At 29.1% G+C, this 26,470-nt stretch overlaps 1 protein-coding gene across 4 annotated transcripts in view; it reads left to right on the top strand.

The window, feature by feature from the left end:
* Scp2 (Sarcoplasmic calcium-binding protein 2) overlaps positions 1 to 26,470 on the top strand; it is an 869,372-nt gene that overhangs the window by 257,621 nt on the left and 585,281 nt on the right. For all 4 annotated transcript variants that reach the window (XM_075376000.1, XM_075375999.1, XM_075375998.1 and 1 more), the window contains one exon: positions 20,602 to 20,723. The gene's annotated coding sequence lies outside the window, so the exon portion shown is untranslated. The remainder of the gene's footprint in view (positions 1 to 20,601; positions 20,724 to 26,470) is intronic.

The raw sequence follows: 26,470 nt of genomic DNA, 5'->3' as shown, positions 1-26,470 counted from the left end.
TATTATTGGGTTATTTTTATTTAATTATAGGGTTTAGATATTTCTCTAATGTTTTATTCATCAATTCTTATAAAACATGCTGTATTAAGTCATTTTTATTTTATTTTATTATTTATTTTTATATTTTTTTAAATGCGAAAAAATTGGGAGCGTAAAACGAGAAAGTACCAAATTATTAATTTGTAAATATTAGTTATTTCTTAATAATATTAAAAAGTAGGGCATCTGGGGTGTGAATTTTTGATCAATTTTGTATACGAGTATGAAGAGATGGGTAAAAAGGGAATTAGTTTTGTTAAAACGTATTAATTGATAATGGTAATAATATATAAGATTGCTGATTTATTTTTCCAGTAGTATATTTCATAAATACGTACGCACGTAGAGAAATATTGAAAATAAATATGGATAAAGTTAGAAAAGTTTTGTAACCATAGTAACTTGTTACTATGACAACCGTAGGATTCCTGTCATATAAAGGTTATCCCTTCCCATTAACAGAATTCCCAGAATTTAGTAAAATAACCAATTCCTGGAATATAGGTATATTAACCGTTCTTCAATAATCATTACAAAATACTATCTTTTTAAAATAATCATTTTTATTAAAATTAGCAATACATCATTTTCCTCATTTAGTTGTATTTATTTTTAAATATAGTTTGATGCGTTAAAAATATTAATTTTATTTTATGTAATAAACATTTACGTTTTACAATACTAATCTTTATTTCGTTTTACCGTGTTAATTTGTCCTTTATTTGTTAATTACCATATTATAGTTAAAACGTTCGCGTTTAACTTTTATAAAATCTAGTCGCATAATCTTTCCTTTTTTGTTTTTTATTCTTCTTTATCCATTATGTTATTTACATTAATAACTAAAATAGAATTTTGGTATTTTAATAAAATATTTAATTTACATTCTACTAATTTCTCTACAAACTAATTTATTTTTAATATTTTAGGGAGATGAATTTACAAAAATGTTTGTTAGACAGTCGGGGTATTATTTTCCACAGATTCTAAAATAAGTCCCTAAACTACAGTTACAGTTAACTAGATGTTACTACAATCCAAAATTTCAACATCTTACGGCTAATCGTTTTTGAGTTATGGGAGATCATACGTGCATACGTACGCACATATGTTTGTACGTACGTGTAGACTATGCGGAAACTGGTAAAAATTGATTCAGGGATGGTCAGAATGGATATATCCGTTGAAGTCTGGAACTGGATTTTTTCTCGATCACAGTACTTCGTACGAAAAAGAAAAAAAATTGAATTTTATAATAAAATATAAAAAAAATCTTTCACATCAATAAAATCTCACTTTTAGGAAGTTTTTAAAACCAATTTTAATTTTTTTTTTTGAATAATTATTTTTTTGTAAAAACCTGCATTACAATAATATGATGAAGTCCCTTCAATCAGTATTTTAAAACGGGAGGAAATTATGTAAAGTGCTCAAAACTGAAAGCCAAAAGTAGAATATATGAGCATAAATTTAATTTTAATTAAACATAAAACAAAGTTTATTAATTCTTATTAATATTTTTAAAATATTCAGTGTTTTTGGCATTTAGTACTAATAAGCTGCATTTTTTCAACTATTTAAAAAAATTCTCTACAGTTGCAAAAAATTTGATAAATATATACTGTTCTTCGTAGTAATAAATATAAAGGTGTCAGTAAAAAACAAATGGAAAAACTTTGAGATTCAATTTTTTACATAAAAATAAGTAAAAAAAAAACTAAGTAAAGTTTTTATCTACATCTATCAGCAGCCATTTTGTTTAACGCTAGACTATTTTTTTCATTTTGTTTTTTTTAATAGAAAAATAGATATCAAAAATGAATTGAAGTATTTTATTAAAATGGATGTTACTTATCTTGAGAATATCTAATTTTCAAATTTAAAAATATCAGAATTATTAATTAGTTAATTTATAATTGATTAATTAAATCCCATAACCTCAGTATGGCGTAATTTAAATTTTTTTTTTTTTTTTCATGCAAATGAAATCTAATCTGTTTAAATATTATTTCAAATAACAAATTTATAATAGATTGTTATCATAGATTTATAATAACAAATTTATAAATAAATCAAAGAGTAAAAATTGGAACTTGCTAACAGAAAAATAATTCGTTGTATTTTTGTTTAAAAGCTTATATTTAACTCGCTTTAGGAATAATAAAATCTTGCAACTGCTATATCTTTTGATCTATCGTATGAAAATCGATGAAATTTGGTACACGTATGTAACTTCGATGACAATACAGCACTACGGTGTCGGAATTTGATATTATCCACCCCCACGCCCCCAGGCGCTACCCCTACACTAAATTCATGCAGTTAGTTGAAAATTTTCATTTCTCATGAACTATCGTATGAAAATGATTGAAATTTGGTACACGTATGTAATTTCGATGTGTAAAAATAATTTTTTTTACTTTTTTGTAGTCTTAAAAAAAATACAAAAAACAAAAAAATTACAAAAATATATTTGATTACATATAAAAAGTTATTTTTTAAAAAAGCTTTTATTTAACTAATATTAACAACTAATTATTAACATTAATAAAGAAAGGAAACAAATTAAAAAAACCCTCTAAAAAATAAGAATTAAATCAAATTCCGACACCGTAGTGCTGTATTGTCATCGTAGTTACATCTGTGTACCAAATTTCATTGATTTTCATACGATAGATCAAAAGATATAGCAGTTGAACGATTTGATTATTGCTAAAGCGAGTTAAATAAAAGCTTTTAAAAATACGACGAATTATTTTTCTGTTAGCAAGTTCCAATTTTTACTCATTTTGATTTATTTATAAATTTGTCATTATAAATCTATTTATCTTAATAATTTCTGTAAAACTGAGAAACCGACAAACGTTTTTCATTGCCGCTAAAACTTCTGTAAGGTTTGGCGGGTTGATGACTTCATCGCTTTCACTGCCGTTACTTTCGTTGTCATTACCTACGTCTCCGTCTATTTCTAGTAGTACTGAACCCACTACATCATCATCTGTTACAGTTTCATGCGTTTTTAAATTTTTGTAAACTTCTTGATAATCTACAAACAACACATTTGACAACGATTGGTCTTGCAGACTATTACCCCATTCCGCTAAGATTCTTCTTCGCAAGCGACGTCAGTAACTTCGCCAGCCTGTGGTAAAAATCCTGCATGTCGAAAGAAATCTTTTACAATCAGTGGAGAAAGCTCGTTCCATGATCCTTCTAACATAATTACAGCATCCAGAATAGTTATTTGTGTTTTCTTTTTATTTAACTAAATCCTGTATTATTTGTAAAATTAGGTATTTTTAGTAGTGGACTTTTACATACATGATCGCCTTCATCTAAGGCCTGTAAGACTGCTGTTGTTTTCGATTGTAAGAACACTAACTTTATACACGAAATATTTTCAACGTTTGCATAAGTCGGAGAGTTGTGAATGAGCAGCCGTTTTGTCATTTTCAATCTTTAATACACGACCCCATTTTCGTAACCAAGACGTAAAGTTATCACTTAACATTCAAGCTGTCTTGTTATTTTCGTACATAACAGGAAGAAATTTCAAATTTTTAAAACATCGGGATTTAGCATTTTTCCCTGTAACCAGAAGTTTTTTTTGTCGGTTCCAGCCATATTTCTAGCAATTAGCACTGTTAGTCTTTCTTTTGATAATTTTCCTCCCCAATACGGTTAACCTTTAAACCGAAGCGTTCTTTCTTGCGTCAGTTTAGAAAAAAGACCGGCTTCATCAGCATTATAGATTTTTTCGTCCGAATAGTCCTCTTTTAATTTTGGCCAAATGGTTTTTAGCCATTTTTCTGACACACACCGGATGCAGCTACTGCGGCCTCGCTGCTTATTCTCCTCGACACAATATCGTAACGCTGACGGAACTGTTGTATCCAAACTGAAGTTATTTCACGTTGTTTAACAAATTTTTCAGAAAAATCGTTCGCCTTAGTTTTCAATATAGGGCCGCTAATAGGGATATCACTAACCCTCTGGTATTTAAACCATTTTAACAGCACTTGGTCTACATCATTATGTTGACTAGGCCGTAATTTTTTTTGATTTCATAGAATTTCTTTCAAAATTTCACTTAATTTTTTCACGCTTCTTCCATATGGCAGATTGTCGAATGACCCACGCCTAATTCTACATTTCAGGGCAATGTCGTTATTCATTTCACCATTCTGTAACCGCTAGATAATGTGCACCTTTTCCTTTATCGTGAATGTTTTAATTAAATCACTGTTGAATGAATTACACAGAATACCTAAAATAAAATACTGTACCCACACGATATGATACGTTCACAGCAAAAGATTAATAACAACTGAATGTGACTACTTCAGTTTAAAATAATTTGGTTCACGAAGAAGATAAGAAAAACAAGAACTATAGTATATTTGCAGGTAAAAAGGAAAAGGTGACTCATTTTAACCGTCAAAATATTTCTGCAGCTATAATGTGGATATACTAGGTTACTGATCAGTCACTTCCGTCCGTCATTATAAGCGATAAAATGTTACATTGCAGTATAAAAAATAAGTCAAATAACCGATATGTCACTACAACCGACATAATTATAAACAATATACATACTGTATTTATGTATTAACAGCATATCGAACTAACAAAGACACAAGTTTTTGGTCACTGTATCCGATATGTCATTATATCCGATGTCAATATAAACGATACTTACTGTATTTCAATTTTAAGAGGTGGGGATTGATTTTTGAAATTTAAAAAAAAATTATTTATATATGCTTTGAAGGTAACAAATTTACTTTAATAAAGTTTTCTCTAAAATGCCTGTAAAGAAAATCGAAATCGGTTTTTTCGCGATATTCCTACCTAATTAACGAATTTTTAAAAACAATACTATGATCAGTGTCCTATATATAGATAAATATGAACCGAATTAAGAAAAAATCGGTTCGACAATTTCGAGATATAAAGCCAAAAGCAGTGCAACATACATATATACTTATGGTACAGCTGGACCATAAAACGTAAACATTTGTAAAATTCGATACTTCTTTTTTTGAAATGATCACCATACTTTTCCATTTAATTGTATCTGTATTTATCGGGAAAGCAAAATCTACACACAATTACGTAATTAAGAACATTTTTATTTTTCATTAAAAATCTTTTATATTGATGACTAATTCACAACGAAAATTATAGCATTAAAAATGCCATACCTCTCCGTGATACGAATCCGGAACTTTTTGGAAGAAACACAAAAACAATATCATTCTGACATTAGGGGACTATTTTAACAACCATCAGCGATGTAAAAATGTACTTTTCATTTCTGGAACTATTAATATAAAATTATTTTCCTACCAGATGGCGATAGAAACTCACTCAGATAAATTTTTTGGATTAAAGGATTTCCAAAAAAATATATAAATTAAAAACTAATATTAATGACATTTTTATATAATTAAAATACTTTTATATACCCGTATAAAGAATTAACAAATACTTTCTTTGAAATAAGAAAATACATGTTTAACATTTTCCCTGTAAGCTGATAAACTATATATCTACAACACTTTTTTCTTGTCAACTTCTACTTTTACAATCCCTTTTCCTCAATACTCTATTCGCTCTAACATCTGTTTTTCATCTTCTCTCTTTTTTTAGATGTTTTTTTTCCTTTGTGTACTCTTAGATTGCTTTCTTTTTGTCCAGGAAATATTACTTTTGGTCAAACCCTTATCATTTCTCTTCAGATTTTCGTACTATAACTAAATGTAGCTGATCTTATTTTTATTTTTAAAAAGAGCTATAAATTATCTGTGACAAAAACCATAATTTATCCACAAATCTAATGGATTATTAAATTATTTATTATCGTTTATAGAATTCATCAGCGAAAGTACAGTTTATTCTAAAATATTTATCTAAAATTTAAAAAATTGTCTTTTGTTAGACTGGACAATTATTTAATAAAAAGTTATTTAAAATGTTGATAGTGAGAATTTTACGTCAACTCGTCTGTTGGTAAGATTTTGTGTAAAAAATTAAACTTTTACAGTAGTAAATTACTTTTACTTTTTTTTTTATTTGTGTTAATTAATGTTTTTTTTTTAATCTCCGGGACCACCGTTAGGTATTAGGTATTTACAGGATGAGATGAATGACAATTTTTTTGTGAAAAATGTCATGCCTGACCGAGATTCGAACCCGGAACCTCCGGATGAAAGACGCTACCACTGGCGCCACGGAGGCCGGCTAATTAATAGTTTAAATTAAACTAACCCTATTATGCAAGTTCTTATACACGTATGATAGTAAGACCACTAATTCAGTTTTTACATTTTTCAAAATTTAAACGCTGAATTTTAACGATTCGTAAAATTTAAATAAAATTTTATACAAATTATCCTTCAATACTTGGAACCCTTTTCGTTTTCCTACATAAAAAAGTAAAATTTTTTATAAAATTGTCATATCTTCCTGTTTGCTTGGAAATTACATAAAATAATGTAAATAATATTGACTGACACTAATAGACATTAATTATTTCTGTAATAACTCGGGAATTGGGTAGAATTTGAATTTAATTAGATTACGTTATCACGATAGGTTTGACAAATACGATTTTAGCTAATTCTCCGATTTCTCACATTCTCTGGCACTCGTATGTCCATTTAAAAAAAAATTTTTTCCTGTTTAGACTCCGGGAATCCCCGTCAAGTATTACTTCAAAGGATGATATGTATGAGTGTAAATGAATTATAGTCTTGTACAGTCCCAGGTCGACAATTTCTGAGATATGTGGTTAATTGAAACCCAACCACCAAAAAACACCGGTATCCACGATCTAGCATTAATATCCCTATAAAAGTAACTGCCTTTACCAGGATTTGAACCTTAGAACTCTCGATTTCGAAATCAGCTGATTTCCGAAGACGCGTTCACCTCTAGACCAACCGGCGGGTTACTCTTAAGTCTACTTATAATAGAGTAACACAAGGCATTAGACATACAAAGCGTTCGGAAAATTGCTGTGCACTGGATTTATTCAATTGATTTGACGAAACTTTCATAATTACTACTTTGTATTCTTAATTCATTATTTTATAGAAACAGATATTACAATAACTGGAATAGTTTATAAAAGGTGTTGTAAATTACCTCCTCCAACATCAATACAAAATTGTACACGTTTCAATTTGTTATCAAACACTTAATCAGCTGATGTGCTAGAATGTTTCGTACGTATGCCGTATTTCGGTTTTTACTTAATCAATCGTATGTGATCTGTTTCGATGCCCCCCATAGAAAGTAATGTGGAGGAGTGAGATCGGGCGATCATGCAGGCCACAAATCCCTCGCAAAGATTTGTTAATCAAAGACATTTCGTAAAAAAATCATCGACCTGTTAGCTGTGTGCGCTGTGGCATCATCTTTTTGGAACCAGCCGTGATTAGTTACCACTTCTGTAAACTGACTAATGAGGATTGTTAAGAAGCACAATAACGATCAATTGGGTTATTTCTCCAGCCTGGTTACTGTTAATATCAGTATTTTCTGCTATTTTAAGTTATTTTTAGGTGAAAAATTTCCTAATATTTGGTTTATTAATATTAGTATTTCCTGCTATTTAGAGTTTGTCATATAATATAAATGATTATATCGGGTTATCGGGTTATTTCTCCAACCTGGTTATTTTTAATATCAATGTTTCCTGCTATTTTGAGCTATTTCCAGTTGAAAAACTTTTTCAAAATTTTTTTTTGGGGGGGAGAAACAAAAAAGTATCAAAATCTTTATCAGATGACCCGTATATCAATTATGAAATTACTCTAAAGAATAATAAAATATTATTTTAGATTAGGCAAATGATTATGGTATTATCCAGTAATCACAATCTGTTCTAAAAAAAGTTTTATTAAATTTTTTTTAAGAGTTATTACTGCTTTGAAAATTCTTCTTAATCTGTTTTGTTTTACAAAAAACAGATTATAATTTTAATATATGTTCATATATTTAGTAATGAAAAAGTTTTAATTCAGAAATTAAATTTACGCAAAACATTTGCAATGTTTTATTTCGTTAACTTTTTATGTTATTGTGAGGTTTTTTACAACGTGTAATTTTTTCTATTTGCAATTTTGTTTTTGTTTATATAAATCTTTCTTTATCTAATATTCTTATTTACGAGATAAATTAAATCTCAAATATGAGAAATTTTCTTACAGCAATGTTAATCCTTTATTTTTTAATGTAAAAATATTACATAGATAAAAAACTAAATAATATAATATTTCAGATAAGCGGGACATCTGTAGCTAACTTACGATGAATTATGTTTTAGTAGATTATATAATATTTATTCATAATAAATTTTTAATATCAGACCTTAAGGTAAAATATTTGTTTGATATAATTCACGATCCTTATAATAATTATACCTTCCTATTATATATCTTTTATATATTTAAATTATGTCCTGGTTAAACAATTTTTTTTATTCATTTTTGGGTAGGATCGTAAAAGTACATACTTTATTTTGGACATTTGGATTGAAGCCAAATTTAAGATGGATGCCTTTTTATACAGTGATATATTGTTTATAGTTTTCTTTAGTTGCAACCTTTTCTTATCTATTGTATACGTACTAGTATTATCCATGTTTTCCTGAAAACACATTTATTTTATTGCTTATGTTCACATATTTACACAAAAAAAATAAAACTTAATAATGATGGATATGATTGATTATAATAATAATAATAATAATAATAATAATAATAATAAATTAATAAATTTTTAATTTAAAATTAAGCTAGATTGAAACTAAAAACCCTTATTTTAGTAGATATTTAAAATTTAAACTTTAAAAAATATATTTTTTTATAATTAAAAAAATAAGATATTTAAAAAATCTTTAATCTTTAAACAAGTTTAAATGGATATTTTTTATATTAAAGTCGATTTATTATAGTTTCACATCCTTTTAATACGTATAATCCAATGCTCTAATATTAGTATGATTCAGTATGACATAGTTTAATCTAAACCACAACCAAACAAATATATTAATACTGTTGGTTAATTAATTTACATGTAGGTTCCCAGGAATAATATATAAATTAAAGGTTTTTATTTATTAATATTATTTTTTAATTTCAACGTAATCCGATGAGTTTTATAAAATTTCACTACGGTAGATTTAATGTATGAGTCAACATTGAAAAAAGTTAGATACGTACGTAATTTTAGATTTATTTGATTTTTTGGGGGGATTACCAGTTGTTTACCCAAAACTGTTTTGTAATTAAATCATTACAGTGTTACTACGGGTGGATAATATAGAAAAAATGATAATCCATGAAGGATTCTACAAGCTTTCCTATAGAATCCTTTACTTAGATCAGTTTTAGGCCCTTATCCAATGAATAGTGGGAACTTTAGACGAATCCCATATTTTATTTAATAAGAAAGTTATAGCGATTTTTTTCGAAAAAGTCCCCCATTTCCACCCCATGGTCGATCAAGATTTTGGGACTAGTTATTTTTAAGGTACAATTTGAAAGTGATTGGCGTGTCCACAAGAAAGTAAAAAATATATATATACATAAACTTTTGAGCTGACGGTGGTTTTAGGGTCTGGTGGATGTGAAACGCGAAGATATGTTGAAATTTTCCGGAAATCAAATCATTATACCCATTACAATAGGTACCTTTCGTATGAAATCTAATATTTTGATAAATAAATTATATCAAAATAGAACAACTATAATCTTGACTAGCTCAATCCTAAAACGTTTCTAGCCAAAACATGAGACGAAAATATGCAATGAAAAAATAGAGATACTTATATGTTATAGATTTTATCATATCTCACCCCCAATGTGGTTGAATAGAAAGAATTTCAAATTAAGCCTCAAACTAAAAGGAAAGATCTGCTATCTGATAGGTTAATCCTATTCTATAACTGATGATAAAATAAAAATAAAAATAAAATTTTCACTTTTCTTTAAACTATATTAGCTTATACTATAACGATAATTACCACAAAACGTAATCTGGCTTATTACTCAAAATTTTACCACAAGTAAAATCCAATTAATAATTGTAATGAAAATATAATATTTTAATAAATTTATAATTGATTGATTTTGTGTGAAAGGAATACAATTTATAGAAAAAAAAGAGAGAGAAGATAACACACTATGACCGTCATAACGAACGCCATACCGTTATAAGATCTCCTGTTTGGCTGTGGTATGACAGATATTCGTTTAATAACGAGTTGCGGTTATAATCGAATTAGTACAATTAAAATAAGCACCCGTTATTTGTAAGAGCTGGAAGTAAATGTGCCAATATTACAGAATAAATTCAAAATATTTAAAAACCAACTACTTTATTTAAGGAAATTGATTTTTTTTCTTGATGATTTCGCCACAAATCTTGAAACTTGGGCCTGGGAATATGAAAATGAAATTTTGTAGCGTATGGAAAATGACTTGTCTAATCGTGGTTCGAACTCGGGATCTCTGGCTGAAAGGCCAAGATTTATTTTAATAATTATGAAAAGTATATTTTTATTTTCTATTCATAATGTGTACGTTACAATCTGTTTCAACTTTTGAACAATAAGTAACCCCATGTCTCAATGAGTTGATTTGTATAACGTGTAAATCAAGTGTAATCTTGTACAAGCGCAGGCCGACCATTCCCGAGATATGGAATTAACCGATCCCCAACTATCATAGCACATCTTTATCCACTGTCTAGTATTCATATCCGTATAAAAAGTAATTAATATTTACTACGATTTGAACCTCAGAACTTTCGATTCCGAAAAACAGTCGTTAAACAGATGATTTGAGATAAAGATTTAACCCATTCGTTTTCAAAGTGGGCGATAACGCCCCCTTTTGAGCGCTGGAGATCTTCAGGGGGGGTGGTAAAAGACCCACAGAAAATTGGGGGGCGTTCAGGCGGTCTAGAAAGGCGATCGCTGATTAAAGAAAGGAACAAAAATTATATTTTCCTGATACTTCAAACAAAAATGTAAAGTAAAAATGCAAGTTTCAACTCAGAAATAGGATATACCACGTTTAAAAACGACAATTGCAATTGCAGTGTTTAAGAGAGCATCTTAAAAGCAGGAATTGCAATTATTATTTTTAACTGATGGCAAGTTTAAAAATTTTGGGGGACGCTAGAAAATGTTTGATTCTCAATGTGGGCGGTGGGTGAAAAGTTTGAGAATCAATGATTTAACCAATAGACCACCCGATGGGTTAAGAAATATATTCAAACAAAATTGTTTTTTTTTTGATTAAAGGTTTCAACTTAGACTTAAGAAAAAAAACCTTATATTCGTTCAAGTTATTTAATAGTATTAACAAACATTTCTGGAAAGTAAGAATTATTTTAAAAATATTGTTCTTTTAACTTTCCCATCGATTTAGCAAGAATAGATAATGGTGATCATTTTAAAAATAGTGTATCAGGTGTTTTGTAAATTTTTACTTTTATGGTACTTTTATCGTTTATAGATGGTTTATCTAGAGCAAAAAAAAAAAAAAAAAAAAAAAATGAATGCTCATTTGTGCGTACGTAAGTACGTATGTGCATCGCATTGTTTTTGGCCTTGTCTCAGGATTTACCCAACTCATTTTCTTCAAATTTGGCTTAAATATTTCTATATATGGAACATTAATCGTATCAACTTTTTTTCAAAATACGTTAAGGGTGGGGAATATGGCGACTATACCAGTTTAGATTTTCTTCAGACGCATTTTCAGAAAACTTTACAAAAACCTACAATAAATAAATCAAAACATTTTTCCAAAATATCAACCCCCCACCTCTTAAAATTGAAATATGTTTTTTGTTCTTATTCTGTGCCTCCCTTCGGTGTAAATAATTTTCAAAATTTTTTGAAAGTTTATACTTCATCTATAATAGTAGTATCAATAGTAGTCTACAATATTTTTAAATTATAGACCCCGTACCTAAACTGAAGAAAGGTTTTTGAAAATTCTCTTTTTGTTATTCTAGTATTTATTAAAGGGGGTGTTAGATTTAAAGAAAACTTTTTTACTTAAGAAAATTTGTTAAGTTTAACCTATATATAAATATTTTTAGAAAAATGTTTCTTAAAATTTATTCCTTACGTCTAAAAAATATATATTCCTTTTTTTTGTTTTTACTCTCTTTTAATTTTTATTCTTAAACTTTTTTTCGTATTTCTCTTCGTTTGTCACTTGCTATTAAAAATAAAGTATATTTACCCTTGTTTTTATATACCTACTTTTTTTTTTTTTTTTTTTTTGTATCTCCGGGTCCACCGTTAGGCATGCTTCAGAGGATGAGATGAATGATTTGTAGCGTGTGAAAATGCCTGACCGGGAAATACCTAGTATTTAAGATGTCACACCTGTGACAGGTAAAAACATGTTATTTTTTAAAAACAGCGCTATCTGTTGGACGTAAAAGCAACACGCGCTATACTAAATATTTTACGATTCCATTTCAATGTTTTCGCTATATATGTCCGCTGTAGACTAAAAACTACTGGACCTATTCACGCCCGGGGAAAAGGACGAAAGGGAAAAATTGGAAAAGGGAAAAATCGAAAAAGAAAAAAGAGAAAGGGGAAGGGAAAGAGAAATGAGAGACGGAAAGGTAAATGGAAAAGGAATACGGTAAAAAGGAATATGGGGAAAAGGGAGAAAGGATAAATGGGAAAGATAAAATTTTTTGAAGTTCCGTAACGTTCATTTTGTTAATGTTTTATCAAACTTTCAATTGCGTTCATTTAATCTACTTACATATATTCAAATCTAGTAATAGCGAAGCATTGCCGGATCTGGTAGTATATATATATTTAAGTATACGACATATATAAAAATTTCATCAAATAATTAATTAAAAATTATAAAAAGAATATTTCAAAAAGAATTTATAATTAAAAGTGAATATAATACTGTTTTTTTTAAATATATTATACGAGTAAAATCGATAAACCATTTCCAATTTACTCTACTTTCGTTTCACTTTAAAGGAATTTCCAATTTACATTCTACGTCCAAATACAAAACGTTAAAGTAGGCTTGATCCGTTATCTTATTCTGTTTCTACTTTTTTCTTTTCACTACTTGTTACGATACCATTCAATAATTCACAATAAATTCCCTTTTCCACTTGTTAAAATAACCGTTTCAATTATAAAATATTATCACCTGTTTTATCTGATTTTAATCTGATTAAAAGATTTTATTTTAGATTTTATATTAATATCATGAAGCTATGACACTTGCAAGAATTAAAGGATACACAATATTAAAAATATTGATTATTATTTCACCATATTAAAATCTATTTATCCACCGTTAAAAGAATTTGATGTGGACACCACATGAGTTTTCCGTACGCCTATTAAAATACATACATACATTTTTTGCTGCAATTCATTTAAACTTATTTCTTTTGAAAGTGAGATACGGTCGTCCAATTCTTTAATAAAGTTGACAGTTACACAATTGCACTGTAGTGGACACTACATTGTATCACATTATTTTGTACTGTCCGTATCAGCATTTTATATTAGTTTATATATTAATTTTATATCACGCCAGTTAAGTAGTTGTATAAATGAGAACATGTCGGATCTATACCATTGCACACATCGGTTCGAATCCGACTTCATGTATATATATTTTTTTACATTTAAATATATTGATTTATTAATAATTATTAACCTCCGTTAAAATGTTTGAAGTAAAATGAGAAGTACATAAAATTTTATTTCACTAATAATTTTTCTTTTTTTTTTTTATTGTTATTATTGAATTATTATATATTGTATTTTTTTTTTACAATCGGAGGATAATAATTATTGATAAATAAATATATTTAAATTTTTAAAAAAAGTTAAAATAACAAAAATGTATATGAAATCGGATTCAAACCGATGTGTCTTACACTTTTAAGATCTAAATATTTCATTAATGAAAACTTTATTTGACTATAACTGTGGAACCAATGAAAATAAGTACCACATATGAATATCGTTGAAAAGCTCTCAATGAGGGCTTATTACTGAACTTAAGAAAAAGTCAAAAATTCTATTTTTGGGTTTTTTTTGTACACTTGATCTAGTCGATTGCAGTCAAAAAGGGAGGTGCACAACTAGATGTTACAACAATCCTAAATCCAAAATTTCAACATCCTACGGCTAATCGTTTTTGTGTTATGCGACATAAATCCGTACGTACCTACAAACGTCTCGCTGAGCCTAGTTTAAATTGATTCAGGGATGGTCAAAATGGATATTTCCGTTGAAATCTGAAGACAAAATTTTCGTGATCACAGTACTTTTTTACTTCGTACAAGAAAGTAAAATGAAAAAAAAAAGTATAATTTAGCATAATTTTGCTTTAAAAAGGAAGGATTTTTAATGTAAAAAAAAAATAATTGTACGATCTTATTAGTCTTGCTATATCTTTTCCGATGGATTTGAAGCTTAACTACTCGTTTCGAATGAAATTTTATATTTTAATACAATTTAAAAAAAATTAAAACATCTGGTATGTTCGTTTTAGTAAGCTGAATAAAAATATTTTTGAACAACTAAAATTAATCATTATTAGGAATTGTTATTTGTCATGTAATTTTTTTTTTTTAATTTAGCCACAGACGCTACATTAACTTCTATAGAGAAGGAAGTACTGTAATAACCACGTTGTAACACAGCTTCGTTTACTGTTACTATTGATTGCTGCTTGTAAAATAAAGCCCGGTTTTTCATTCTCTTATCAAAAAACAACACCGAGTAATTCAAAAAAGACTTCACAAGTTTTAAAGCTTATAAATTTACTGAGATAACTTTACAGATTCGGTTGACATCTCATTTCATAGAAAAACACAAGTTTGTCACCTAACATTTACTTTGGCTTGACATGGCTTACATATGTAACGCGACATACATCCACATGAAGTCGATTTAATTCCAGACTGTAGTTACCAAGTCGGGCGTTACCTCAGCAGCTGCGGCGTTAATTCGAAATCTGAGCTCAAGAAGATCAGCAGGAAAAGGTGATGAATAAACCCGATCTTTAATAAAACTCTGTAAGAAAAAATCTAGCGGTATCAAATCTAGGAAGCGAGATGGCCATGCGATTGGACCTTGACAACCGATCCATCAACCTGAGAATCGAGTATCAAGAAAATCTCGGATTTCTAGACGGTAGTAAAGCGGTGCCCCGTGTTGCTGATAGTAATGGCGTCCATGGTCTTAACTGAGGAATTAGACAATTTTGAAGTACGTCCAAAAACGATACCATTTGCGGTTGCCTTCTGGAAGAAGAACGGGCGACCGTACAGTATTTCTTTGCTTAGGACACAAAAAACAATGATCTTAGGGCTATCAAGAATGTGCTGCAAAGTTTCGTGAAGGCTTTTACTACCCCTTATTCGGCAGTTATGGCTGTTCATCTTGACACTGATGTGAAACGTTGATTCATCTCCGAAACTAAAACACACAGCGAGCACGTTCCCCACCAGTAAATATATCCATTTTTAATAACACTGGTGACAGCGCCGGTGGCCAACTTCAATACTAATGAACTACGCGAGTCAAAACTTGTGTTTTTCTATGAAATGAAACCTCAACCGAATCTGTAAATTATCTAAATAAATTTTTATATACTTTTAAAGTTGTTTCTCTCATTTTGAATCACCCGGTACATAATCCGAATTTACGTGAAGTATCTAATTACTTTTTTCTGTTAAATGAGAGAATAATGAGAGCCAGCTTATCAATTAAATCTATTCAAGCGCTTTCGGACCTTCGCCCATCCTCAGGAATAACCACTTGATTAATTATAAAAATCTTATATAACTATTCATTTAAAATAAAATAAAATAAACTAAAATTGATATCTATAACAATTGCTGGTGATATTTCTAAAAGTATAGTAATTTTAGTACTAAAAGTATAGTAACAGTCATACGTAGAAGTAAAAACACGTTCTTTCGATAAAAGAATCAAAATTGTTATTATAATATGAAATGGAAACAGTTTGGCCAACTTAATAATCATTAATTATTGTTTATAATTTGTTTAAATGTTTATCGTGGAATTTAGTTTGTTACTGTATAAATAAATGTAAAATTTCTGTAAAATATTAGTTTTATAAAAAAAAAAACATTAGAATATTCTAATACATCAATAAAATTATAATTATGTATGTATTCCAAAATGTATTTCGCGAAGTTAGAACAGTCTTTATTTTCTTTATATATACAGTTAATATGTTTTTTTGATTCTAATTGAAGATGATCGATTAGTTATACCAATATATTTTAAATCAGTTTTCGCTTTTTAAGGTATATACACTCCTTGTTTGTCTAAATTATATTTGTTGTTTTAGAAGGATCTTTATCATATATATATATAATTTATTATTTTATTATATATGCTGTTTTTAATTCAAATGATTTAAATATTTTATTAAACTCTCTGTAATTTACATTATATTCAATTTTAACACAATTTTTTCTTTTATATATTTTTTATTATTCAGTTTGTTTTTTTATTTAGTTTTTTTTTTTTCACTCTACCCTTCGGCCGGATCCACAACAAAGGAAAGCACAGCCCAAAGAGTTTTCTACTCAAACAAGCTTCCCCGTACGCCGGCCATAAGTCTAGTCCGACAGGTCAGCTCGCCGGTTAGATCCTATCATTGCCTGTCTCTAACCCTTAGGGGGGTGTATCCAAGTCCGACTATGTCATTCCTGCGCCCCGCACTAGAAGCCGGGACTCTGTCTTGACGCCAATTCCTTTAGTGAGAACACTCTGTGTAGGGCACTCACACCGGGTCTCAGCCTTTTTTGCAAAGATATGAGGGAGTCCAAGTGCCTCATTTATTACTTTGTTGTATAATTTATTTACAAAATTTTCATAATAATCATTTGTTACAGCAATATGTTCAATTTTATTTAATTCATTATTTAGTTCTATACTATTATGTTTTAAGTATTTTACTGCTGTATAAATAAACATTTAATTTTCGACATATCTTTTATTTATATATTTTTTTATGAATTTGTTTACTTATAATCCGCTTTCATATTAAGCTGCCAGTATAATCTATCGTCTGATAGACTGTTACTTGAACTTGGATCATCCAGTGATAATCCTCAACAAGTACACACATATAATTAATATGAATAAATATAAGAAAATTGGTAACTATGAAATAACCTGATGTTTTATAGTGACTGAGAATACAGTTAAACACAGAATTAATACGTATCTTCTCAACCGTAGGGTAAGACATCCGCCTTGTAATGCTCTCTGTCGCCACACCACCCTCCTCCATTCATAGCCCTAATGGGCTTTTCTAGAGGTATCTTTTAGACCTTCTAAACTTGAGAATACAACACATTTATCAGTTTGGTCTCTGTCAGGTTGCCGCCGATGCAAATGCCTCGGTAGACATTTCCATCAGTGTATTTACACAATTTACTATCGCCTTCGTACTATTAATCAAGTCGGGTACGTAAATAGAACAACAATAAATGAAACATTAACTTTAAGATAACATAGTTAAATAACAAACGTAAGCATCCGTAAATTTGAATAATTGAAAATAAAACTAAAATAATTACAAGAATTTGTATCTCCAACAAATTCTATTATCCTAACGGTCTATCAACCAGATCAAGCGCATGAAGCGTTTTCAGCTTCTAAAATCTGAACCCATTTTTACGTAATTCATTAAAATGTATATATTCCAATTATGACGTAGGTTTAATGAAAGCGATTTTAAGATATTCCAAACTCAGTTATATATTTATACTAGAAGAGCTGGCAATGCTTGGTATTGATTGATTTGAGTATATATATATATATATATATATATATATATATATATATATATATATATATATATTAAATGAATACAATTGAAAGTTTGGTAAAACATTAAAAAGATTAATATTACGAAGCTTCATAAAATTTAACCTTTCACTTTATCTCTTATTCCCTTTTTCCCTTTCAACTTTTTTCTCATTTTACCTTTTCCCTTCTTCTCTTTTTCCCTATTTGCCTGTTCTTTTTTCTTTTCCCCATTTTCCCTCTTTCCTTCTAAATCTGACCAGTAGCGTAAATCGGTCTAGTTGTTTTTTAGTCTATAGCGGACACACATACGAACATTGCCTTTATATCTATAGAAGAAGAAGTATATTTCTTTCTTTGTTTCGTAAATATCTCGACACCGGCGCCACCTAGCGGATATAGTTTTTGCAAAAATTTCTCTTTTTGCATAACTAATATGTATTCTGAATATGAGCCAGATCGGTCCATAAATACAATTTTTCCAAATATCTCAACCCCAGCGCCATCTAGCGGATCCATTTTTTGTAGAGGTATTTCTTTCCATGTAAGTAACACATATTCTGAATATGAGCCAAATCGGACCGTAAATACAATTTTTTCAAAACATCTCGACCACAGCGCCCACCTAGCGGATCCAAACTAATTTAGAGACCTTCGCGCACAACAACTTACCAAAGTTTCATCGCAATCGGATGAACGGTTTAGGAAGACATAAGAGACATACAGATAGACAAACATTCATTTTAATATATTTAGATAACTGTTATATGATAAAGAACATGTTATGTGCGAAAGATTCTTTAATGTTACAAGTTAGCGTTCCCTTCGTTTTGCCGATACCTTACCGATAGGATATACGAGGTGTGACTATTAAGTAACGAGACTAATCTGTAAAATATTTTATTTTTAATTTATACTTCAGTTAGTATCCCCTTCAATATACACCTCTCCTCTATCCCTACAACGCTCCATACAAATTTTCCATTGTTCGAAACAGTGCTGGAAGTCCTCTTCTTTGAGCTCTTTCAAGACGCATGCCGCATTTTCTTTCACAGCTTCAAAGGTCTGAAATCTTGTTGCTTTTAATGCAGGTTTGACCTTGGGGAACAGATAAAAGTCACATGGGGCCAGGTCAGGCGAATAAGGCGAATGGTTAACACTAGGATTTTATACTCGGCTAGAATCGTCTTGATAAACAGTGCAGAGTAAGCCGGTGCGTTGTCCTGACGAAGAACTCATGACGTATTCTTCCACAATTCGGGTCGTAAAAGTTGACTTACGCATTCTTTGTCAATTCCTACAGTTTTAGCAATTGCACGAATAGTTAACCGACGGTTAGATCGGATCAGATTATCAATTTTCTTTTAATATTTTTATCCGTTTGTGACGTGCAAGGGCGACTCGGCCGAATATCATTTTTAACGTCTTCTCGACCATCCTGAAAACGCTTAAACCACTCAAAAACCTGACACATGATAAAAAATTCATTGCCATATAAGTTTTTTTAATAAAAGATAAGTTTCAGTAATGGTTTTTCCAAGTTCATATGAAATTTCACGACAATTCTTTACTCTAATAAAACAGTTGTAATTTTTTCGACAAAAAAAAAAAACGAAATGTTATCCGAACGAAAGGCAACGGCCAGACTAAATGTCTACAGAAACTGGAATGGCAATAATCGAAAGAGAAGGCTTCACGCTCTACAGCTGTCAGTCATACGAATTTGGCGCATGCGCAGTTCTTCTGTAGCACCATTAGTCTCGTTATTTAATAGCCATACCTCGTATATGATATTCGAATCAAATGTTAACAGATTTTCATAAATCTTTATTATTCATTCTACGGATTTGTAACTTTAATACTATTAAAAACAATCTACAAAAGTGTTGTTTTGATGCTGTTGAAGAATCCAAACATTTTATTTTAAGAAAAATATTTGTTGATTAACGTGGAAAAAAAATTTAAATGTATACAAACCAATTTAAAAAATTCCAAAGTATATAAAAAATGAATGAAATCGTATAAAAAGAAAAGTTAATAAATTATTATTTCTTCGTTTCAGTATTAATTTTTTTTAATTTCCTTTTTTAAAGAATTTTCGGTAAATCAATCTAAGTTGGGGTTCGTGTGAGAGTGTTCTATTTATTTAATACGTTGCATCGGTTTTATAACGCATACCATATAGATAAGAGAGTTTAGTATTTTACTTTTTCAACTAAAACCAATCGTAATACATTTCAACATTTAACTTAAATAGGTTACTAAGTAAAAGTTTTTTTTTTTAAATGAAAAACAAACTTGTAAGATAGAAGGTCTTCGAATTTAACCCCGTTATAAAGATCAAGTCCAGAGAGTATTTTAAAGTTACAAAGGGCAGGATCGTAGGTTAAGAAATATTACATTAGACTAAAAGTGGGTGATTAGGGATTTAAATACCATCTATGTCAACTTTTAATCTTTTTATTAAAGAGGATTAAGATTCAAATTTAATGATAAAAGATGACGTAATATTATTATATAAAAGAAACAAAAAAATATCCTTTGTGATATAATCTCTTTAATTTCAGTTTATTTTAATTATCTTTATTAAATCAATATAAAATATAGCATATGTTTACAATATGAACTTAAAACGTACAAACTCATACCGATAAATAATTGTTTTTGTTTGTTTTTTGCAGAATCAACACGTATTGAACTGCAGTTATATCAGCGTTGCCAAATAAATTGCAGTTTTATAAAACAGCAGCCAACAAATACAACAGAGAATTGTTTCAATAAAAACTTCTCAGTTTTAAATCAGGTATTATTCAATTTTATTATTATTGTTACTATAATTAAATTACATAGTGCATGTTGTATTAAACTGCAATAAAACTATACTAGTTACGGATTTATGAATAATGGATGATAATAAATATGAGGTAGAGGTATTTGAAAAGGGTGTTTAATTATTTCGTTCTGTTAGCATTTGTTTAGAATTTTTGTACAAGTTTTTAAACTCTTTACCACAATGCATTAATTATCATTAATATCAATGTTTTCAAAATTCCTTAATGAAGGTAAATGTTTGCCCCACCAGAAATGTTATCGATTTATACTTAACATTATACTCTTAACCTACTGAACAAATATATCGATTTTTTCTTTAAAAAAAAAAAACAAAAGTTGTTTTATAGAATGTAAAAAATTGGATTAACTTTTTGTGAAGAATATAATTAATTTACAATTCGATTTATAGCAGCAAAAAAATGTGTGTGTGCGCGCGCGCGGGCGCATAGATTATATATCTCTACTATATAAAGAGACAATGTCTTTTTCATTTTTTCCTGATAACTGCGATAACGAATGAACAATTCATTGTGAAATTTTAACTCTAACCACACAATATTTACCACAGTAAAAACCTTACCTTACCTTACCTTACTTTTCACTACTATTACTATTATTTTCTCCAACACGTTTCCAGCTACTGCCGGGTCTGGGTGTGTGTAACACACACACATACGCATACAAACACGCGCGCTTACACGAGCACACACACACACACACACACTTTTTTGTGTTGGCAAATGCAATTACCACTTTGTCAGGCCTGACGTAGCTGTAGATGGAGTGCAATGTAAGTGTAAACGTATCGGTAAACATTTAGTCTGGAACAGACTCAGGTCGACCACTCCTGAGACGGACGATTAATTGAAACCAAACCACAACAGAACACCGGTATCTAAAGTCTAACATTCAAATTCATAAAAAAGAAACTGCCTTAGATTTACAACTCTCGACTTCGAGAATCAGCTGATTTTGCTATGATGTTTAATCCATAAACTAACCCGCCGGTTACCAATTTAACTATTATATAAATAATAAATAAAAAAAAGACTATAATTAAATGACTTAAAACTTCTTTAAATAAATTTAATCCCATTATCTTTTTTTTTCTATTTATCCTCTGGAAATTACAGTTTAGATAATTCTTCAGAGGATGAATGAGGATGATATGTATGAGTGTAAATGAAGTGTAGTCTTGTACAGTCTCAGGTCGATCATTCCTGAGATGTTTGATTAATTGAGACCCAACCACCAAAGAACACCGGTATCCACGATCTAGTACTCAAATCCGTATTAGTAACTGTTTTTACTAGGAGTTCAACGCTGGAACTCTCGATTTCCAAATCAGCTAATTGTGGAAGACGCGTTCACCACTAAGCCAACCCGGTGGGTTAATGCTATTATTTATATTGATCGAAGTCAACATCGACTTTTTCAGACAGTTACTACATGTTTTATTTTATTTAATGTTATTGTCAAGAAAGATCGATTTATATTATTATCATAAACACATAAAAAAATAGTTTGATAATAAATTTAAAGGAAATTACGACTATTTTCATTTTAACAAAGTTTGGATGGTTTGAGAAGTATTTAATATCGATATCGATTTCTTCAGAAAGTTATTAAGTGTTTTACTAAATTTAGTGTCATTATTTAGCGACGACCCTCTCTCTCTTTTTCTGTTTATTCTGCGGAACCACCGTACGGTATTACGCCAGAGAATGAATGAGGATGATATGTATGAATGTAAATGAAGTGTACTCTTGTACAGTTTCAGGTCGACCAGTCCTGAGATGTGATTAATTGAAATCACCAAAGAAAAGCGGTATCCACGATCTAGTATTCAAATCTACATAAAAGTAACTGCCTTTAATAGAATTTGAACCTTACAACTCTCGATTTCGAAAACGGCTAATTTGCGATGACGGGTTCACCACTAGACCAACTCGGTGGGTATCTAGCGACGACCCGCAATAACTCATCCTCACGCGAGTTAATTATCAAGTACGATGTAAATTTTTACCATCCTGTAATAAGAAGTTCCACCACGTTAGCCATATAATTGGGTTAGATTTGATTTTCAATTTGCTATTAATATTTTCAATTTGGTATTCATATTTTCATTAGAAGAAAATCTCTAGGGCTACTAAAATTTATGATCTTAGACAACGTGAATCTACGTCAGAGTGTTCTCAAAGAGCAACGTATACGCTCGGCTCAAAATCGAGATCAACCTTTGAGAATCGTGTTATCCCTGATTCAAATCAGCTAACCAAATTTTAGTGTATTATTTAGTGTATTTTTTTTAGTGTATTAGCTTCTGAAATCAGATTCTGATTATGACCCTGAACTGACAGTCTGAATTTGAAGATATTCAAAAAGAATAACATGATTAAAATATATATTGACATTGCAATTCCAAAAAATGAAATGATGAACCTTCTAGATTTTTGTGTGCTGGAGCAAAGTAATTTGTAACTTCAATATTATCCTCATTTTATTAAAAAAATTGATTTTGAAAATATATCCTTTATTTAAACATTTTATTTTATACGGTAAGTTTTGAATAGAGATAACTCTGAGCGCAACAGCCCGCACATAATTAGTAAAATTTATTTACAATTTTTGAAGTTCTGTTCATGTATAGTACCGACAATGCCGTGACAATGAATTTTAATACTTAAAATAAATATGTAAGAGAATTTTGTTTATGTGTGTATGAATGTGTATTGTGACCTGAGGAAGCTTAGAGTTATAAGTGAAACGTAGTGGATTTAATTTATGGCTTTGTATAGTTGTTTGGTTAACCCAAGAGACTAATAGAGATAATATTGTTAAGTAAAATATGTTTGTTATTAAATTTAATTCTATCCAATCAAGAGGAAAATATAAACTTAAATAAATTACATTTAAGTTAATATTCATGTCTCTCTCTCTCTCTCTCTCTCTCTCTCTCTCTCTCTCTCTCTCTCTCTCTCTCTCTCTCTCTCTCTCTCTGTGTGTGTGTGTGTGTGTGTGTGTGTGTGTGTGTGTGTGTGTGTGTAGGTTATATAGTAAAAGTCTTTGCTACAAAAAAAATGAGTTACTTTAAGATATATAATGTGTTCAAATAATGTAGAAGCGCGAAAATATTTTATAAGAATGTATTAAACTATAAGTACCAAGTTAGTAAAGTTTAAATCATCTAAGACTGGATTAATGAAAAACTTTTGTGATTTTCTATTATTATTTTTATCATAAAAAATCTCCGGTATTTTGACCAATAAGATGGTATCATTCTTATATAAGTTTATCTTTTCAGATAAATTTAAAACTTAATAACTCGCTTCTTAATTGCTATAAAAGATGGAGAATTTTCATATTTTTTTCTTCCAACAATTTTCTGTTTTCTGCTGAAATTCTATTTAATTTCATTTTTAATTAATTTTTTTTTTAACAAAATTATTCTTAATCAATAGAAAAATGTACATTTCAGTGGGCTGAAAATTTTATGTTTTTCTATTAAACCAAAATAAAAATAAAATGTTTGTGATATAACTTATACTTTATTATTTTATATTTAATCGAACATAAAGTGGAGGACATGAAAACAGACACAAAATTACATCAATTCTTTGCTGTAACTCGGCTATTTGTTAACCGATTTAAAAAAAAAGTCATTTTGCTCAAAATTAAATGCTTAATATTTTATAAAATAACAAAATTTTGGATAAAACTAATATTTACGGAGATATAACGGATTTAAAAATAAACATGGCCGCCATTTTGTAATTTTTGAAAGCATTTAAATCCTGATTTTTTGATAATTTTAAAACTTTTTTACTAAGACGCTTACCAAATATTAATGTGATTCGTCCATCCGAACTCGAGATACAAATTTTTATACAAAAATAACAAAATGGCGGACAGTGGGAGGATGAAGGGGAAATTGCTATTTTTCTTAATAATATTTTTTGTTTTGTTTTACAAGTAGAATCCAAAAATGCATAGCCAGTCCACGATTTTATAAACATTGTATATTATTAAAAAAATGTTTATTTCTCCATGAAAAATATTAACTGTAAATAATAAATAAGTTTATATCAAACAGTTTTTTTTTATAAATTTATATCTCAACAATAAATGTCCATCATCTTATTTTTAAATTGGATTATAAATAAATAATAAAAAAAGTTTAAATGTTTACAGATTTAAAAAATATATATATAGATAGTTTGAAAAAAAAATTCAAGGTACTTAATTCAACCTGTATGTATTATTATTATTTTTTTTCTTTAAAATCACATTTAAAACTTATCTTCATTAAATGGATCGATTTAATTTTTACTTCCGTTCAAGAAGTAAAGGAATTATTGTAATCGCGAAAAATGTCGGTTATCAGATTTCAACGGAAATATCCATTTTGACCATCGCCGAATCCACTTTGACTAGTTTCGGCGTACGTACGTGCGTATACATTTCGCATAACTCAAAAACGATTAGTCGTAGAATGATGAAATTTTAGATTTAGGACTGTTGTAACATCTTGTTGTGCAACTTCTATTTTGATTGCAATCGAGTGGACCAAAAGCGTTCAAAAAAACCCAAAATCCAAAATATCTGGATTTTGGATTTTTTTTTAACTGGATTAATAGGCCCTCATTGAGAGCTTTTAAACGATCATATGTAATAATTATTTTCATTGATCCCTGAGTTGTAGCCAAATAACATTTTAATTAATGAAATATTTGGATCTTACAAGGGGAAGCCACATCGGTACGAATCCGACTTCATATACATACATTTTTTTAACTTTTTTCTTTTCATTTAAGAATATTGATTTATTAATGATTATTAACAACTTCTGATTATAAAAAAAAAAATTTACGATAAATAATAATTTAATAATAACAATAAGAAAATATATATATATGAAAAAATAGAAAAAAGATATTAATGAAATAAAATTTTATATACTTTTCGCTTTAAAAAAATATGTATCTGTAATTTAATAGGCGTACAAGGAAGTCATGTGATGTCCACATCAGATTTTTTTCTTTAATTTGTAACGTAGTTCCTCTGGTGGTCTTCTGTAAGTTTTATCCATGCAAATAAATTTTGTCACTCAAGTTGATCCTAACTTTTATGTGTTTATTGCTCAGTTAACAAAGTTTATTGTTCGTCAAACATAAAAACAGGATTTTTTGCCACAATTATTGATTTTCATCCTAAATTTCTCAGAAAATAATGAAGGTTCGGTTCTGGTACCTATTTTATTCCATTTTTCAGATCAAAAACGATAAGAAATCAATAACTGTGTCCCTTAGTTAACGTTATAAAAATATCTATACAAACTCATATATCCCCGTAGTAGGTGAAATCCGAAGGAAATATTTCACTAGGTGACAAGTCGCAAAGCATTTTAGGACAAATGTATATGTAAACTTTTTCCATTATTTTCACGAGTAGAGTAGGTTATGAAAGTGGATATATATATTCAGAGGGTGTACTTTTTACAATAAGTAATCGGCAATATTGGGGTGTATTGGTAAATAAACAAAATGTGAAAATACCGAGAAAAAACATTTACATTATTCATATTTTTATGGGAGTCCTAAAGTAAAAAATTTGCATGATCGGTTTTTCATAAAATTTCAAAATTATTCAGTAATAAAAAAAAAATGCTACAAAAAATATTTAAACTGAAGGATATACTCTTACATACAAATATTTATT

The sequence above is a fragment of the Lycorma delicatula genome, chromosome 9 (genome assembly GCF_047948215.1).
Source record: "Lycorma delicatula isolate Av1 chromosome 9, ASM4794821v1, whole genome shotgun sequence".
NCBI lineage: Eukaryota > Metazoa > Arthropoda > Insecta > Hemiptera > Fulgoridae > Lycorma > Lycorma delicatula.
The sequence above is the reverse complement of the archived record's forward strand: the minus strand, read 5'-3'. Positions and strand labels throughout refer to the sequence as shown.